Source organism: Mustelus asterias, chromosome 20 (genome assembly GCF_964213995.1).
Source record: "Mustelus asterias chromosome 20, sMusAst1.hap1.1, whole genome shotgun sequence".
In the NCBI taxonomy this organism is placed as follows: Eukaryota; Metazoa; Chordata; class Chondrichthyes; order Carcharhiniformes; family Triakidae; genus Mustelus; species Mustelus asterias.
The window spans coordinates 80,723,065-80,736,826 of record NC_135820.1 but is presented as its reverse complement, the minus strand read 5'-3'; positions in this window follow the sequence as shown (position 1 = coordinate 80,736,826).

Here is a 13,762-nt window from a genome sequence, read left to right as displayed (position 1 = left end):
GCTGAGGCTGTTTTCCTTAGAGCAGAGAAAGCTGAGGGGGGCCCTGATTGAGGTGTACAGAATTATGAGGGATTTGGATAGGATAGATAGGAAGAAACATTTCCCCTTATTAGAGGGGTCAATAACCAGGGGGCATAGATTGAAGGTAAGGAGCTGGAGATTTAGAGGAGATTGAAAGAAAAACCTTTTCCCCCAGAGGGTGGTGGGAATCTGGAACTCGCTGCCTGAAAGGGTGATAGAGGCGGGAACCCTCACAACATTTAAGAAGCATTTAGATGAGCACTTGAAACGCAATAGAATACAAGGCTATGAAAAATGGGATTAGAATAGATAGGTCTTTGATGGCCAACACAGACATGATGGGCCGAAGGGTCTCATTTTGTGCTGTAGACCTCTATGACTTTATGACTTAACTGAATTTGTGAGTTCATGTGAGCCAGTTCAGATTTCAATGCCCTCATAATTGGCCTCATTTAACTTCTGTCCCTCAAACTGATTCTGAAATTCAGTCACAATTTAGTCTCTGCTATCTAGGAGCTCCTTCACTCTGGGATCATTAATTAATCCTATCTCATTGCACAATGCCAGGTCGAGTATGGGCTGCTCTCTGATTGGCTCCAGAACCTGTTGTTCTAAGAAACTATCCCCAAAAACATGCTATGAATTCCTCAGCTAGGCTACCTTTGCGCACCTGACTTTTCCGGTCTATATGCAAATTTAACCCCCCCCCCCGGATTATCGCCGCGCCTTCCTAACAAGTTCCAATGATTTTTTTCCTTTATGCTCCACCTTACCATGTGGGGGATCGATACACGACTCCCAGCTGATTCCTTGTCTTTACCATTTCTCATCTCTACCCAAACTGTTCCCACATCCTGGTTTCCTGAACTTAGGGCAATCTGTTGTATTGTGTTAATACCATCATTAATTAACAGAGCCACTCCTCCACCTTTTCCTTGCTGCCTGTCCTAAATGTCCTTCAATATTCAGGCCCCAATCCATGTCCTCCTGCAGCCATATCTCCATAATCACTATCGAATCATACTTATTTCTATTTGCACTCTCAGTTCAACTGTTTTGTTTTAAATTCTTCATGTATTCAGACACAGAGCTTTTAATTTTATCCTTTTATTCTTTTTGTAACCTCTATTCACATCTGTTGATTTATTGCTAGATTTGTACTCACTATCCCTTCCTGTTACGGTCTGTTTTTCATTTCCTGTATTAATGCCTTTCTCTTTTGAATGTTCTTTGTTCTTTGATTTACCACATCATCCCAATTTAAACCCTTGTCCCCACTATTTAGTTTAAAAGCATTTCTGCTTCCTGGTACAGATCCCACTTTCCCCAGTACTGGTGCCAGCATCTCACAAACTGGAACCCACTTCCCCCACACCAGTTAATCAGCCACACGTTCATCTCTCAAGTCTGATTTGTCCTTTGCCAATTTGCTCGTGACCCAGTTAATAACCCAGAGATTATGACCTTTGAGATTCTGCTTCTTAATTTAGTGCCAAGTTCCTCAAAAGGATTATACAGAACCTCCTTCTTTGTCCTGCCTATGTTGTTGGGAACCTACATGGACCATGGCGATTAGGTCCTCTCTTTCCCACTGCAAGTTTCTCTCCAGCCCGGAGTAGATGTTCCAAATCCTGGCACCGGGCAGGCAACACAGCCGTCTGGACTCTCGCTCCTTGCTATAGAGAACAGTGTCAATCCCCCTCTTTATACCACCTCCTACTACCGCTACATTCTTACGTGCTCCCCCCATTTGAATATCTTCCTGCCCATGGTCAGTTAGTTCATCGACCCTCAGCCCCACTCCCATTCAAACAAGCTGAGAGAACCTCAAAGCTGGTGGACAATTGTAAAGACTAAGGCTCCTGTGCTTCTGCCCTCTGGCTCACTCATAGTCACACTCTCCTGTCCCTGACCACTGACCAAACCAAAAGACCCTGTCCTAAGTGGCGTGACTGCCTCCTGGTCACTTTCTCTCTCCCTCTTAGAACTATTTACAAATACACTAAAGGGTATGAGCTAGGAGCTGTCTCCATGCTGGCATCTACACACGGCTCTGTCCAACACTCAGCTGACCTTGGATGTGGGTCATGTGCTCTCTTACATCATTGTGTTGGGGTTACTGTACTCAGTCCTGCATTAACCCTACATGTGCTAAACTCTTATACTACAGGTACAAACAAGCACAACTGCTCTAAATGTCAGTGGACGTTTTGAGTGTTGTTGTGGCTGTACTCATCCAACCGAATGGAAAATATTCCATCATAGGCTTTAAAGGGTCCAGAGATGATCAGAGGATACCCAGACTCTGCCATTTTCTTCTTGATGTTACTATGTTGATGTGGCTGGTCCACTTGAGATTCAGGTCATTACTGACTCCCCAAGATGTTGATGGTGAGGGAGCTGGCAATGATGATGCAGGGAAAATGGCTGGACCTGTATTTACAATGACAATTATCTGACATTAATACAGAATAAATGCAGCCAATCACTTTTCAGCCCAAATCAGGATGTTTTCCTAGTCCTAGTGTCACGTGGGTAGAGTTGTGAATGGAGCTGAACACCGTGGAGTTTAGTGATCAGCCTTACATCTGACTTTCTGGGATTGAACTGAGCATCATTTCCTGAGAACCTCCTAAACTGACGTGCTGGGACAATGTTGATTCACTTCTAACCATTACAATTACTTTGATCATCTTAATTTATCTGAAACTTGGATTGCCAGTTGAAATTTTGGTGACATTGATTATTATGACATTAGAAAAATGCATGAAGTTTGTTGCACATGGATGTGTTTTACGTTCAAGTTCACTTGATCCTGATACTGAGTGTGCACACTGATTCTGCTGCAACCTGGAAACCAAAGGCAGCAGTAGATCTGAGAATTCACCTCAAATTCACAATCAAACTTGAAACTTCTTGATCTACATGGGCTGGGATTTCCAACACACACTGAATTTCCCAGTGAAATGGAGTTTAGCTATTAAGGTTTATACAATATCATAGAATCATAGAAACCCTACAGTACAGAAAGAGGCCATTCAGCCCATCGAGTCTGCACCAACCACAATCCCACCCAGACCCTACTCCCATATCCCTACATATTTTACCCACTAATCCCTCTAACCTACGCATCTCAGGACACTAAGGGGCAATTTTAGCATGGCCAATCAACCTAACCCACACATCTTTGGACTGTGGGAGGAAACCGGTGTACCTGGAGGAAACCCACGCAGACACGAGGAGAATGTGCAAACTCCACACAGACAGTGACCCAAGCCGGGAATCGAACCCAGATCCCTGGAGCTGTGAAGCAGCAGTGCTAACCACTGTGCTACCGTGCCGCCCGTGATTGTTTTTTTAGTTTGTAATTGATAAAAAGCTCTTGCTAATTTTCTTTCTATACATGTTGACTGTATTCTTAAATAAACTTTGTTTGATAAAAGCTCCTTAGTGGGTCTTTGGAATCATACCTGAAATGAAGCATCTCATTCACACCCTCTAAATACAAGATGCAAAACGTATTATCCAGGCATAAAACACTTTGGAGTTTCTGACCTGAATTATAACACACTAATCCTCACTTCTTAAAATTTTAAACTTTATTTTCTTTCCTGTCTTTTTATATTAATGTAAACCGACTGGTCAGAAAAAGACGGATTGGATCATCCAGCAGGTGGATCTGGTTACACACTCCCCTGCGACTATTCAGCATTGACTAGCTTGCTGTCTAAACAGGAGTTATGTTGTTTTCACTAACAACTCAATAGTAATGAGCACCGGATTTACCACTGGTCCACAGGTGGCCATGGATGCAGAAGTGTTTACAGAATAGGTGGCATTGCCCCTTATTAGCTTCATCAGCAGGTGGTTCTGAGTGCTTTAGCCTGGATGTCACTGAATGGGTTTCTACACTGGAGAGCATGCAGAGATGTTAATGCAGCAACATCACAAGGTGAAACATAAAGGGTGGCTACCACAGAAACATGTAACTCCCCACAGAATGTAGAATAATTTTCCTCAATGCTCAACAACAACAAACTCTTGAATTTCTGTAGCATTCAAATTCAGGAGACAATATAAAATAAGGGTACAACTCTAAAGGGGGTGCGGGAGCAGAGGGACCTGGGTGTATGCATGCTGAAGTCATTGAATGTGGCAGGACAAGTGGAGAGAGAGCAGTTTATAAAGCTTACAATATCCTAGGCTTTATTAAATGGGGCAGAGAGTACAAGATCAAGGAGGTTGTGTTAAACTTGTACAAATCTTTGGTGTGGCCTCAAGCTGGAGTATTGTGTCCAGTTCTGAGCACCACATATTAGGAAGGATTTGAAAACATTGGAGAGAGTGCAGGAAAGATTCACGGGATCCGGAACTTCATTTCCGGATTCAGATTTAGATTTGAAAATCCTGTAGAAGTTGAGAGATTAAATAAGGATGTTCAAAATCATGAGAGGTCTGGATAGAGGAGATAGGGAGAAACTGTCCCCATTGATGTAGGTATCGAGAGCCAGAGGCACAGATATAAGATAATTGGCAACAGAGGCAGTAGCAGCACCAGAAAAAACCTTTTTACACAATGCGTGGTTAAGATCTGGAATGAGTGGGTTGGAGGCAGGCTTAATCAAGGCTTTCAAAAGGGAACCGGACCAATATCTGAAAAGGAAAAATGTGCAGGCTTACGGGATTAAGGTGGGTGAGTGGCACTGAGGGGGGAATTTTACCATTTTGAGTCTAAGTGCCGGATCTGGGGGTCAAATAGATCCGCGCCTGGAATCCTCTTTCCAGCGCGCCCATACGCGTTTTGCCAGCTCCAGCCCGATCCGCGCTGTGTGCGGGGCTTAGCGCTGGCGGACCGATCGGAGCTCTGAACTGCGCATGTACAGTTCGAAAAAAAGCTGACAGAGCGCGCCTGGGCGCGAAAAAAAAAGCAGAAAGCGGAGAGAGTGGTTCTCTGACGTTCATCCTCTGGTCGGGGTGGGGGGGAGTGGGAGGAGGAGAGGGGGTGTGATGTATCACCCCCTGGGGGGGGGGGAGGAGAGGGGGTGTGACCGATAATGCCCTGGGGGAGGGGGTGGAGAGGGGGTGTGATGTATCATCCCCAGGGGATGATATGTCACACCCCCTCCCCTCCCACCTCCCTCCCCCCAACCACCCCCCCAGGAGATGAGACGTCACACCCCCTCCCCTCCTCCCCACCCCCCTCCCGCCCCGACCAGAGGATGACCTGGGTCAGGGAGCCGTTGCAGTCTCTGACCCCGCTCTTCGGAGGCTGCAGCGGCGACTTCAGACTTTTATTTTGCCGGTCGGTAACAGCGCGGACGCGGATCGGGCCAGAAGACGGTAAAGTGGGATTTGGCGGTAGATTTGGGTGCGCGGTTCATTAAGTCGATTTAAATGCATGCAAATGCATTTAAATTGTCGGGCCTCAAAATAAAGGGGGGTCAGTTTAGGACAGAGTTGAGGAGGAACTTCTTCTCTCAGAGAGTGGTGAATCTCTGGAATTCTCTGCCCACTGAAGTGGTGGAGACTACCTCGTTGAATATGTTTAAGTCATGGATAGATGGATTCCTGATCGGTAAGGGAATTCACGGGATCCGGAACTTCAGTTCCGGATTTAGATTTAGATTTAGATAAACTTCAGTTCCGGATTTAGATTTAGATTTGAAAATCCTGTAGAAGTTGAGAGATTAAATAAGGATGTTCAAAATCATGAGAGGTCTGGATAGAGGAGATAGGGAGAAACTGTCCCCATTGATGTAGGTATCGAGAGCCAGAGGCACAGATATAAGATAATTGGCAACAGAGGCAGTAGTAGCACCAGAAAAAACCTTTTTACACAATGCGTGGTTAAGATCTGGAATGAGTGGGTTGGAGGCAGGCTTAATCAAAGCTTTCAAAAGGGAACCGGACCAATATCTGAAAAGGAAAACCCTGGAATGATGTTTAAAGGCAAATGGAAGATGGGAGCACATCTCCTGCACAGTACTGCCACCATTAGTTGTCTGGCCATTTGCCTTAAAGCCCCAAAGAGGTTTTTCTTATTTGTAATGGTGGGTGAAACACGAGGGAGACCCAAGTAGAATCTGTAGAATTTGATCTGTTTTTAAAAGGGATTTCTTTAATGAAGTACAGGGAATAGAGAATGAAGAGACTGCCATAGTAAAGAGATATTTGGCCATCTCTTGGCTAAGTTCCACCTTCCTCCTCTGCTAAACTTCAGATTGTAACTGTGCTCAGAGTCTACATCGGCAAATGGAATTGAAAGCTCAGGAAGTTTTGGAGCACACAGTCAGGTGGTGCCGATCATTGGTAAAAGGATCGCAATCTCTGCACCTTCATCAGTCACATCATTAGGATTTGAGGCCATAACAACTGGACAGAGCTACGGACAAGAAATGTGACTGATGGACATGTAGGTGGCGATAAACCAGTGAAGCATAGAATCCCTACAAGCAAAAGGAGGCCATTTGGCCCATCGAGTCTGCACCAGCTCTCCAAAAGAGCATCTTACCCAAGCCCACCACCCCCCGCCCTATCCCCATAACCCCACGCATTTAAACAAAACACTTTAGTCTTGAAATGGATGTAAATGGTAGGCTGATTGAAGCGTGCTGACTAATGGAAGTGTTGTATGTGCATGATGATGTAATGCAGAACACTCCACATCATAACAAATTGGTTTAACTATTGCTCCTGCATCTTTGGATTGATTTGAATCTTTGTCAGGGAGCACACAAGATTTGTGTGAGATACTAAATACAATGTGCAGCAAATCCCATTTACAATATTGTGAATAGACTTTAAGAAGTAACTTTAACCTTTAGATTAGCAATGCCATTACACTTCATTTGTAGTCATGCTGTGTTCTGTTGCTTCTGCTTGCAAATATAACAGCTTTTATATAAACAACCACATCTCACCAACACAGAAGTCCAAATTCTTGCTGCAGCAAAACATTTAATACTTGAAAGAACTTTTAATAATTTATCATTAATGTGAGAAGCTTCAACATGATTAAATTTCATAAAGGCCCTAATAGCACATACAAATTAAAGCAAGGTCTTTGTTGTGTCAATTAGTTGATTAACTATCAGATGGTCTGTGAGCTGAAGCAATTTGATCTGTTTTTAAAAGGGATTTCTTTAATGAAGTACAGGGAATAGAGAATGAGAGAATTTCAATTAAATATTGGCATGCATTGAATGACAGTATATATTAGATATTAAAGCTTTTAGTCTAATTACATGCATTTTCATTAAGGGATGTATTTAACAAGAGGATTCTACACTTGTCAAACAGCCAACAGTGTATCATCTGCTGGTGCTATCTTTCTCCAGTATTTTTTGGAGAATCGTCGCGCTCATTAATGCAAGTCTTGTCCATCGCAGAGCCGAGCGCAAAGGAAAAATCCACTTCACAGTGTATCCAGAATTCCTCTTTTAATGAAAAATATTGGAATGTATCACTTTCTATGTAGTTATAAAATAAGTCACAGTAACAGGTTGTTTTGAAAAGGGCAATTTCTCAGAGCAGAATTTCATTAGCAAATCAATAAATGCAGAGAAGGTTTGCATTTTCCTGCATCCATGAGAACTTTCACTCTGAATATGTGTTAGTATCACCCCCAAAAGAGAAGCCTCCATTGCGCTCTGTAACATTTCCTGTACACACACCATCTGCCATGTGACTTCTCTGAGTGAGATTGACAACTTGGTGTTCTAGCGCTTTCAACAACACTTAAGAAGTTTGACACCATCTGAGACAAAGCAGCCCGCTCTGTCGGAACTCCACCAACCACACTGAGCATTCACTTCATCCTTCACCGATGCCCAATGGCAGTGGTGTATGCCATCTATAAGATGCACTGCAGCAACTCGCCAACATCCATTGACTGCACTTCCCAAACCCATGACCACCACCAACTAGAAGGACAAGGGCAGCAGATACAGGAACACCACAACCTACACGTTCCCTACAAGTTACTCACCGTTCTCACTTGGAAATACATCGCCGTTCCTTTACTGTCGCAGAATCAAAATCTTTCCTAACAGCACTGTGGATGTACCTACACCACATCGACTGCTGTAGTTCAAGAAGGCAGCTCACCATCACTTCCTGAAGGGTAACTAGGGATGGGCAATAAATCCTGCCTTGCCCCAAATGCTATGAACAAATGAAGAAAACCACTCAAATTATAGGTTCACCAAAATGATGCCAGACCTGGCACCTTGTAGATGGTGCATACAGCTGTCACTGTGCGTTGGTGGTGGAGGGAGTGAGTGTTTCAGGTGGTGAATGGGGTGCCAATCAAGAGGGGCTGCTTTGTCCTGGATGGTGTTGAGCTTCTTGAGAGTTGTTGGAGCTGCACTCATCCGGACAAATGGAGATTATTCCATCACACTCCTGACTTGCGCCTTGTAGATGGTGGACAGACTTTGGGGAGTCAGGAGGTGAGTTACTCACCGCAGTATCCACAGTTTCTGATCTGCTTTTGTAGTCACAGCATTTATGTGGTTAGTCCAGTTCAGTTTCTGGTCAGTGGGTGAATCCCACAATAATGATGATGAGAGATTCAGTGATGGCAATGCCAAGGGGTGATGGTTAGATTCTTTCTTGTTGGAGATGGTCATTGTGTGGCACAAATGTTACTTGCCACTTATCATCTCAAGCCTGGGTGTTGTCCAGGTTTTCCCCAACTCACCCGACCTCCAACACACCAGTTTTTCAGGGTTAATACTGTCCCCAATATCTCAATAATATTCCAAAATTGAAACCATCCTTTCAAAGATAACATTGAAATCCTGACAAACTTTAGTGCGTTCCAACCCCAGTCTTGTTTCCTGTTATCAGTTAACTAATCAAGCTAATTTGCAAAATTATTGTCCTTTTTAAATTTTACGATTAGAAAATCTATGGACGGGGCGGTAAAATTCCAGTCTATTGCTTGCATGTAGGCCTGATCAGAACTCTGCATTAGTGAATGGAGAAATTCGATCTCCACCATCACCATCTACAGCTCCAGGCCATTACAAGTGTGTAAAGGTGCATCTTGCCACAGTAACTCAGACCGCTTGGAGGATTGGTTGATTAATTTGGCTGGACAGCTAGAGTGGGTCAGGTTGATGCTAACGGTACGCGGTTTAATCCCTGTTCTGTCTGGTGGATTCAGGACCTACAGCCTTGCTCGTCTCGGAATGGAGACTGTGATGCTCGGGGTCAGCCCTGACTTCAGGCAGGGACTTCCAGAAGAAATGAGTGGGTTTCCAGTGCATTAAAATCCCGTCCAAGGGGTTCACGAGATGTGAGCGCAGGATTGGCTCTGGCTCTTCTCAGCCTGAAATCCCTTCACTTATCGCATTTACACAGCTCATACTTACCTAATCCTGAAGCGAGAACGCCATATTGTGTCCCTGGAAGATTCCTGGTTCAACGTTGGTGACAAAATGCTGAGAAATATCAAGAAAATTACAAAAATACTAAAATTAAAGTCGACAAAAGAGAGCAGTCAGGAGTAACTGGGGTGGAGCTGACTCCTTCCACATGGTGACTGAGTGAATGAACAGGCTCTCGATCCAGCACTCTCACTCAACTGGCAAAGGCATGGGCATCGATATGCGAACAAGTGGGCTACTTGGATGTTTGAAGAACGCTGCATCAAATTCACCTTCTTCTCCACTCCCCACCAATGCAATACTGGAATTGATTATTGCTTCATTCCAAAAGCAGTATTACACTCACTGAGCAAAGAACAAAGAGCAGTTAAGCACAGGAACAGGTCCTTCGGCCCTCCAAACCTGCGCCGATCATGATGCCCTAACTAAACTAAAACTGTATGCACTTACAGAGTCCGCATCCTTCCATTGCCATCCTATTCATGTATTCCTCTAGATGTCCCTTAAATGCCACTATTGTACCTGCTCCCATTACCTCCCCGGGCAGCGCGTTCCAGACATTCTCCTAGTAAATGGTCTCCTGCTTCGCAGGGAGGATTGTGATCTCTGATTGCACTCCTGTCTTCCTGGAATTTTTATTTGTGGAGATTCATCCTCGATCTAGATCTTGGAGAATTAATGCATCTCTGCTTAAGGATCATAACTTTATCTTGTACTTTAAGACCCATTTTGATCTCTTATACTCAGGCAATTCTCTCTCTGAAGTAAGCCCCTCAATCCTGTGGCAAACCTGCAAAGCTTTTGCAAGGGGTTTGGTCATTTTGTATATGGCCAAAAAATGCGGCGACCAGAACTGTACACAATACTCCAAGTGCGGCCGCACCAGAGTTTTGTACAGCTGCAACATGACCTCATGGCTCCGAAACTCAATCCCTCTACCAATAAAAGCTAACACACTGTACGCTTTTTTAACAACCCTATCAACCTGGGTGCCAACTTTCAGGGATCTATGCACATGGACATCGAGATCTCTCTGCTCATCCACACTACCAAGTATCTTACCATTAGCCCAGTACTCTGTATTCCTGTTACTCCTTCCAAAGTGAATCACCTCATACTTTTCCGTATTAAACTCCATTTGCCACCTCTCAGCCCAGCTCTGCAGCTTATCTATGTCCCTCTGTAACCTGCAACATCCTTCCGCACTGTCCACAACTCCACCGACTTCAGTGTCATTCGCAAATTTACTAAGCCATCCTTCTATGCCCTCATCCAGGTCATTTATAAAAATGACAAACAGCAGTGGCCCCAAAACAGATCCTTGCGGTACACCACTAGTAACTGAACTCCAGGATGAACATTTCCCATCAATCACCACCCTCTGTCTTCTTACAACTTGCCAATTTCTGATCCAAACCGCAAAATCACCCTCAATCCCATGTGTCCGTATTTTCTGCAATAGCCTACCATGGGAAACCTTCTCAAACGCTTTACTGAAATCCATATATAGAACATAGAACAGTACAGCACAGAACAGGCCCTTCGGCCCACGATGTTGTGCCGAGCTTTATCTGAAACCAAGATCAAGCTATCCCACTCCCTATCATCCTGGTGTGCTCCATGTGCCTATCTAATAACCGCTTAAATGTTCCTAAAGTGTCTTGACTCCACTATCACTGCAGGCAGTCCATTCCACACCCCAACCACTCTCTGCGTAAAGAACCTACCTCTGATATCCTTCCTATATCTCCCACCATGAACCCTATAGTTATGCCCCCTTGTAATAGCTCCATCCACCCGAGGAAATAGTCTTTGAACGTTCACTCTATCTATCCCCTTCATCATTTTATAAACCTCTATTAAGTCTCCCCTCAGCCTCCTCCGCTCCAGAGAGAACAGGCCTAGCTCCCTCAACCTTTCCTCATAGGACCTACCCTCCAAACCAGGCAGCATCCTGGTAAATCTCCTCTGCACTCTTTCCAGCGCTTCCACATCCTTCTTATAGTGAGGTGACCAGAACTGCACACAATATTCCAAATGTGGTCTCAGCAAGGTCCTGTACAGTTGCAGCATAACCCCACGGCTCTTAAATTCCAACCCTCTGTTAATAAAAGCTAACACACTATAGGCCTTCTTCACAACTCTATCCACTTGAGTGGCAACCTTTAGAGATCTGTGGATATGGACCCCAAGATCTCTCTGTTCCTCCACAGTCTTCAGAACCCTACCTTTGACCCTGTAATCCACATTTAAATTAGTCCTACCAAAATGAATCACCTCACATTTATCAGGGTTAAACTCCATTTGCCATTTTTCAGCCCAGCTTTGCATCCTATCTATGTCTCTTTGCAGTCTACAACAGCCCTCCACCTCATCCACTACTCCACCAATCTTGGTGTCATCAGCAAATTTACTGATCCACCCTTCAGCCCCCTCCTCTAAGTCATTAATAAAAATCACAAAGAGCAGAGGACCAAGCACTGATCCCTGTGGCACTCCGCTAGCAACCTGCCTCCAATCCGAAAATTTTCCATCCACCACCACCCTCTGTCTTCGATCAGACAGCCAGTTACCTATCCAATCGGCCAACTTTCCCTCTATCCCACACCTCCTCACTTTCATCATAAGCCGACCATGGGGGACCTTATCAAACGCCTTACTAAAATCCATGTATATGACATCAACTGCCCTACCTTCACCAACACACTTAGTTACCTCCTCAAAAAATTCAATCAAATTTGTGAGGCACGACTTGCCCTTCACGAATCCGTGCTGACTATCCCGGATTAATCCGCATCTTTCTAAATGGTCGTAAATCCCATCCCTAAGGACCTTTTCCATCAATTTCCCAACCACCGAAGTAAGACTAACCGGTCTATAATTACCAGGGTCATTTCTATTCCCTTTCTTAAACAGAGGAACAACATTCGCCATTCTCCAGTCCTCTGGCACCATCCCCGTGGACAGCGAGGACCCAAAGATCAAAGCCAAAGGCTCTGCAATCTCATCCCTTGCCTCCCAAAGAATCCTAGGATATATTTCATCAGGCCCAGGGGACTTATCGACCTTCAGTTTATTCAAAACTGCCAGGACATCCTCCCTCCGAACATCTATTTCCTCCAGCCTATTAGCCTGTAACACCTTCTCTTCCTCAAAAACATGGCCCCTCTCCTTGGTGAACACTGAAGAAAAGTATTCATTCATCACCTCGCCTATCTCTACTGACTCCATACACAAGTTCCCACTACTGTCCTTGACCGGCCCTAACCTCACCCTGGTCATCCTTTATTCCTCACATAAGAGTAAAAAGCCTGGGGTTTTCCTTGATCGGACCCGCCAAGGACCTCTCATGTCCCCTCCTAGCTCTCCTAAGCCCCTTTTTCAGTTCGTTCCTTGCTAACTTGTAACCCTCAATCGAGCCATCTGAACCTTGTTTCCTCATCCCTACATAAGCTTCCCTCTTCCTTTTCACAAGACATTCCACATATACACCATATACATATTACACATATACATCCACATATACACCACATCAACTGCTTTACCCTCATCCACCTCTTTGGTCACCTTCTCAAAGAACTCAATCAGGTTTGTGAGGCACGACCTACCCTTCACAAAACTGTATTGACTATCCCTAATCAAATTATTCCTTTCTAGATGATTATAAATCCTATCTCTTATAATCCTTTCCGAAACTTTGCCCACAACAGAAGTAAGGCTCACTGGTCTATAATTATCAGGGTTGTCTCTACTCCCCTTCTTGAACAAGGGGACAACATTTGCTATCCTCCATTCTTCTGGCACTATTCCTGTAGACAATGACAACATAAAGATCAAAGTCAAAGACTCTGCAATCTCCTCCCTAGCTTCCCAGAGAATCCTGGGATAAATCCCATCCGGCCCAGGGGACTTATCTATTTTCACGCTTTCCAGAATTGCTAACACCTCCTCCTTATGAACCTCAATCCCGTCTCTCAGTATTCTCTTCAACAACATTGTCTTTTTCCTGTGTGAATACTGACGAAAAATATTCATTTAGCGCCTCTCCTATCTCTTCGGACTCCACGCACAACTTCCCACTACTGTCCATGACTGGCCTTAATCTTACCCTAGTCATTCTTTTACTCCTAACATACCTATAGAAAGCTTTAGGGTTTTCCTTGATCCTACCTGCCAAAGACTTCTCATGTCCCCTCCTGGCTCTTCTTAACTGTCTCTTTAGGTCCTTCCTGGCTAACTTGTAACTCTCAAGTGCCCTAACTGAGCCTTCACGTCTCATCTTTACATAAGTCTCCCTCTTCCTCTTCACAAGAGATTCAACTTCTTTAGTAAACCACGGTTCCCTCGCT